The sequence below is a fragment of the Macaca nemestrina genome, chromosome 11 (assembly GCF_043159975.1).
Source record: "Macaca nemestrina isolate mMacNem1 chromosome 11, mMacNem.hap1, whole genome shotgun sequence".
In the NCBI taxonomy this organism is placed as follows: domain Eukaryota; kingdom Metazoa; phylum Chordata; class Mammalia; order Primates; family Cercopithecidae; genus Macaca; species Macaca nemestrina.
In genome coordinates this window covers 60,150,568-60,156,567 of record NC_092135.1, presented here as the reverse complement: position 1 = coordinate 60,156,567, position 6,000 = coordinate 60,150,568, and positions in this window count along the sequence as shown.

Genomic DNA, 6,000 nt, shown 5'->3' with positions numbered 1-6,000 from the left:
CAGTAATTTCTCAGAGTGTTTAAACAGAAACACAGTCTTTCTATAACTTATGATTAGCAAGATATTAATCAGCAGTAACAGTTGCAGCAAAAGCTTGTTACAATCAATCAATAGAAACAGGATGTGAAGCTAGACAACCGATTAGATCAGAAATTCTCAGAAAGGAATATGCCTTAACCCTAAAGAGGCCTAGAAGAGCCATGGCAAGATGCGGGCATTTATAACCCTATCTTATCCATATGAACAGGTGCCCCTCATGCATCCGTTTATAGGCTCTCCACAAGGGTCGCATTCCATTCCCAGAGCTATGAACATCTGCTTTTCTGGGATAGGAATCTTGGTGATGTGAAACCTCCCTGACTATTGGCTCATTCTGGCAGTCCCACCTGGTATTGTCTTTACACAATCCTGCGTGCAATTTTGTATTTACAATAATCAGGAGCATTTCATCTTTTATTATGTAGCAATAGTTTCAAAGGGTCTCCCTACAACAACAAACCACCATGACACAAGTTTACCTATGTAATAAACCTGCACATGTACCCCTGAACTTAAAAGTTAAAAATAATGATAATTATTATTATAATAAAATAAAAATACAAATTTTTGATCACTGTCTTTAAAAACATTTGAACGTGGACCCCAGTAAATATATGTGCATTCATTTAGAAAATCTTTGCATGTACAACTATAATAATTTATCATAAAATACAACAAAAACTAAAAAGTAAGGAATGAGATGAAATAATTAAGATTTTAAAATGTGTAATCCCAGCACTTTGGGAGGCCAAGACGGGTGGATCATGAGGTCAGGAGATCGAGACCATCCTGGCTAACACGGTAAAACCCCGTCTCTACCAAAAAATACAAAAAACTAGCCAGGCGAGGTGGCGGGTGCCTGTAGTCCCAGCTACTCGGGAGGCTGAGGCAGGAGAATGGCATGAACCCGGGAGGCGGAGCTTGCAGTGAGCTGAGATCCGGCCACTGTACTCCAGCCTGAGTGACAGAGCGAGACTCCATCTCAAAAAAATAAAAATAAAAATAAAAATAAGAATAAAAAGATTTTAAAATGTAATTTATATAATTCAGTGCATTGATAATAAAAAAATTTGTAGTTGATAATGCTTATATTTTAAAATCATAGTTCAACCTTTCATGATTTAGCAGTTCAAAAATTTGATTCAATTTATCTCAATATTTCACTAATTAATTCTACAGCCTTCCTAATGTTACTTTAAGACTTTGTCAACTATAATATGGATACAGAAGTACTGGGAAGGGAAAAATGTGGTCCCTTTAAATGATATGGAAGTGGGGAAGGGAAGCGCTAAGTAGAGGAGGGCATGATCCTTAGCTAGGGCTCCATCCCCATGAACCTAGGTGAGGACAGGCATTTCTTGCCCAAATGTTGCATTTCCCAAGACCACCCTGGCCTGCCACACCCCCATCCTGTGCCTATAAAAAAGACCCTGAGACCCTAGCAGGCAGACATAGAAGGAGCTGGACATTGAGAGGAGCACATCAGCAGAAGAATACACAGGCAGCTGGATGTGGAGAGGAACGCACTGACAGGCACCAGAATGCTGTCAGGCCACTGACTAGCAGAAGCAGAATGATGCAGAGTTTGGCTGGGATAGTCAGTGGAGAGCCTAGGCCACTGAGAGTCCCAACTCCAGGGGTAAGCCTTCCTATTCAATCCCCTTCTGACTTCCCCCAAGCTACCTCCACTCAATAAAACCTTGCACTCATTCTCCAAGCCCGGGTGTGATTCCGATTTTTCCAGTACACCAAGGCAAGAACCCAGCATACAGAAAGCCCTCTGTCCTTGCACCAAGGTAGAGGATTTAACTGAGCTGGGTAACATAAGCCATCTATAGATGGCAAAACTAAAAGAGCAAAACTGAAAGAGTACCCTGTAATACACTCCCACTGGGGCTTTAGGAGCTGTAAATATTCACCCCTAGATACTGCCATGAGGTCAGAGCCCCATAGCCTGCCCATCTGAATGCTCCCCTAGAGGTTTAAGCAGCGGGGCAACTTTTCCCATCTCAACTGGGGACGCATCCAGGATCTCAGAAGGTGAGTGTGAGTGAATGCAAAACTGTCGGGTTTGCCTTTCTTCCGAAACCCTGCCACGTCTCTCTCTTTCCTATGAGTAGGAGGCTCTCTTTTCTTTTCTTTTCTCTTCTCTTCTCTTCTCTTGTCTTTTCTTTTTTTCTTTTCTTTTTTGAGACAGGATCCTACTCTGTCACCCAGGCTGGAGTGCTCCTCTTGGCTCACTGCTTCCCCTCCCAGGTTCGAGGACTTCTCCTGCCTCAGTCTTCCAAGTAGCTGGGTTTACAGGCACACACCCTCATTCTCGGCTAATTTTTTTTTTTTTTTTTTTTTTTTTGGTAGAGACAGGGTTTCGCCATGTTGGTCAGGCTGATCTCAAACTCCGGACCTCAGGTGATCCACCCACCTCAGCCTCCCAAAGTGCTGGGATTACAGGTGGAGCCACCACACCCGGCAAGCCTCTGTTGTCTTTTTGTCACTTTTTCTCTCACACACAGTTTGAAATGGCTCTCATCTCTTTCTTTACAATGTTAAGTGTTTTGCTACAGGCTGTGTCAATGTTACTAAGTAAAATGAGTATTTGGCCCAGCCACCAAAGGTGCAAATCAGACCAACTGTTCCTAGAGGTGCCAGGTATGCCTCCACCTTGACAGCCACAGTCATGCATGGCTCAGGGCACCTCTCCTTACCCTTTCCCCTCTCAGCGCGGGTGCCTAGGCATGCCTGCAGCAGGCAAAGACTGAGTCCAACAGCCCCGGGGGGTGGGGGGGGTGGGGGAGGCAGGAGAAAACAGGTGATAGCCAGGACCCTACAGGATGCTTCTTGCCTGCCATGCCAACAGAACCTCCCCTTGCCAGGGAATTCAACCTGGTCTGAACTGGGGGAAGGATGGGAAAGTTATAAGGATTAAGAGCCCACTTGCACTAAGCAAGGGGTTCTTCTCCCAGTATCCCCCTTTTTTTGCCCCTTTTACCATTTTCCTCTTTTTTTCCTTTTCCAAGTGAGAGGGCTCCCCATGCCCCCCACATATTTCTGATAGGGAAGTTAACAGAGGAGCGACCCTTGCTGGCTGATAACTGCAAATTCAGCAGGGCACATAGGAGATACTCTAAACAGATACAAACAGCCTCTAAAATACCTTTTTGGTCCCAAACTCCATTTAAGCTTCGGACTGAGGCCCAAGAAAGAAAAACTGGGCCTGAGGAATCCAAAGCCAGGTGACAGACACAGTGTAAATGGGCAGAACCAATTCCCGCCAACTAAAACCCACCCCACGGAAGGAGGCCATGGATCATGGAATAAACAGGCCCAGGGAACTCAAAAGTTTGCCAATAGCAGGGAGAAAGGGAGGCATAGGTGAGGGCAGTTAATTCCTATTCTCTATGTTTTTCCTGCCTCATGGGTACATACCTCATTGGTACTTACGGCTGGCACCTGCCAAGGTCTCTGGAGCTCAGGGATAAGGGGTGGAGAGTGGAGGGAGGATGCTCGCTTTCTCTCTCCAACACGCCCTGAGTTTTTCACTGAAAGAAGGAAGGGAAGCCTGGGTGTGGTGACTCACGCCTGTAATCCCAGCATTTTGGGAGGCTGAGGCAGGCAGATCACCTGAGGTCAGGAGTTTGAGACCAGCCTGGCCAACATGGTGAAACCCCATGTCTACTAAAAATACAAAAAATTAGTTGGGCATGGTGGGGCTTGCCTGTAGACCCAGCTACTTGGGAGGCGGAAGCAGGAGAATTGCTGGAACACAGGAGGTGGAGGCTGCAGGGAACCAAGATCATGCCATTGCAATCCGGCCTGGGTGACAGAGCAAAACTCTATCTCAAAAAAAAAAAGAAAAGAAAAAAGAAAAAAAAAGGAAGAAAAGAAAAAATAGAAGGGAAATGAGGGATGCCTCTATTCCCTGTCTTTCAGAATGGGCAACCAGTTCTCTTCACTACCCCCAACTTATACTCCTCTGGAGTGTATCCTAAGCCACTGGGACTACTTTGACCCTCAGAATCTGGAGGAAAAATGCCTCATAGCCCTCTGCACAAAGGTTTATGCAAATTATGATTTACAGGAAGGACTGGCTTGGCCTCAGGAAGGGACCATTCATTTAAATATCATCTGGCAATTTGAACTTTTCTGTAGACTTGAGGACAGATGGTCTGAGGCCCCATATGTGCAAACTTTCTATACCTTGCAAGGTAATCCAGACCTTTGCCGACAATGTAGGATTGCTTCAGCCCTTCTGTTTCCTGTCTCAGGAAGGCTGCAAGGGGCAAGCCCAGCAAATTAAAGATACGAGTCCCAGAGGCACCCACAGCAGAGGAGCCAATTCCCTCAAGCTCTGCTCTTCTGGGTCCACCCCGACCTCCCTATCCAGCTTCAGCCTCTCACTTGCCCCCTCCTAGAAATCCTCACCCTAAACAAACCCCAGTCTTACTCTTGCCTCTCCAATTGATGCCCAGTGAATTTGGGCCCAGCAAGGTCCAGGTCGCCTTCTCCCTACAGGACTTAAAGCAAATGAAGGGGGACCTAGGCAAGTTTTCAGATGACCCTGGGAGATATATAGAGGCTTTCCAGAATTTCACCGAAATATTTGAACTTCTCCTGGAGAGATGTTATGTTACTTTTGAATCAGACCCTGACAGACACTGAGAAACACGCTGTTCAGCAAGCGCAGAGAGATTCGGGGATAAGCTTTGTATCACATATAGTGTCAGGGAAGGGGGCAAACATTATCCAACTAGAAGAGAAGCAGTACCAATGGATGACCCTAAATGGGATCCCAATGATGAGATGGGCAACTGGAAGAGGAGACACTTTCAGGTGTGCATAATAGAGTGCTTATGTAGGACAGGAATTTGATGAAAATCCCACTGCCTTCCTGGAGAGGCCTTTGTAAAGCACACCTCTCTATCTCCTGATTCAGTCAGGGGGCAACTAATCCTAAAGGATAAATTTATTACTTAGGCAGCTCCTCACATCAGGAGGAACTTGAAGAAATGGGCCCTGGGAGCAGATAGTACATTAGAGGACCTCCTGAAAATGGCCACCTTGGTCTTTTAAAATAGAGACAGGGAGGTCCAGGAAAGAGAGAGGAAATACAGGAAAAAAACAGAAGCTTTAGTGGCCACCAGGCAAGCTCACAAACCCCAGAATTCCCAGGGTGCACCTGTTAACTGCTAAGGATACGGCAACAACAGTTATCACCCTTCTAAAATTTAACTGCTCCCATACAAGGTTTAATTTCCTTCACCAGGCTGAAACAGCTCAGGGTACAATGTTGTTGTTGTTGTTGTTGTTGTTGTTGTTGTTGTTAGTATATTTCATTTCTTACCTCTGTAGTCTTTGGCACTAAATTCTTTCCCTGTGTAATACACATGTTTAACCCATGCATACTTAATCTTACAGAACTTGTTTTTTTTTTCTGTCCCACGCCTAAAAGCCATCAAATTCCAAACAATCAGGCAACCGGAGCCTCGGACGATGGCTCTCCTTTGCTAGGAACCCTTAGATAGACCTCTGGGAGGAGTCTGACCGCCATTTTTACCAAAACGATGCTCCCTGTCAGTAGGAAGCAGTTAAAACCAGTCATTGTCCATATTCTAAAGGCAGTTAGTTGTACCTCTTCAGAGGGGATAAATGATACGGAAGTGCTGGAAAGGGAAGAGCATGGTCCCTTTAAACGATACAGAAAGGGGAAACGGAAGTGCTGGGTAAAGGAGGGTGTGATCGAGAGCTAGGGTTTTACCCTCATGGACCTAGGTGAGGACAAGCATTGCCTGCCAAATGTTGCATTTCCCAAGACCACCGTAGCCTGTCATGCCCCAAACCTGTGCCTATAAAAACCTCCAAGACCCCAGCAGACAGATACAGAGGCAGCAGTTGGACTCGAGAGGAGCACATCAGTAGAACACATAGGCGGCTGGACATCGAGAGGAACACACCAAAAGGCAC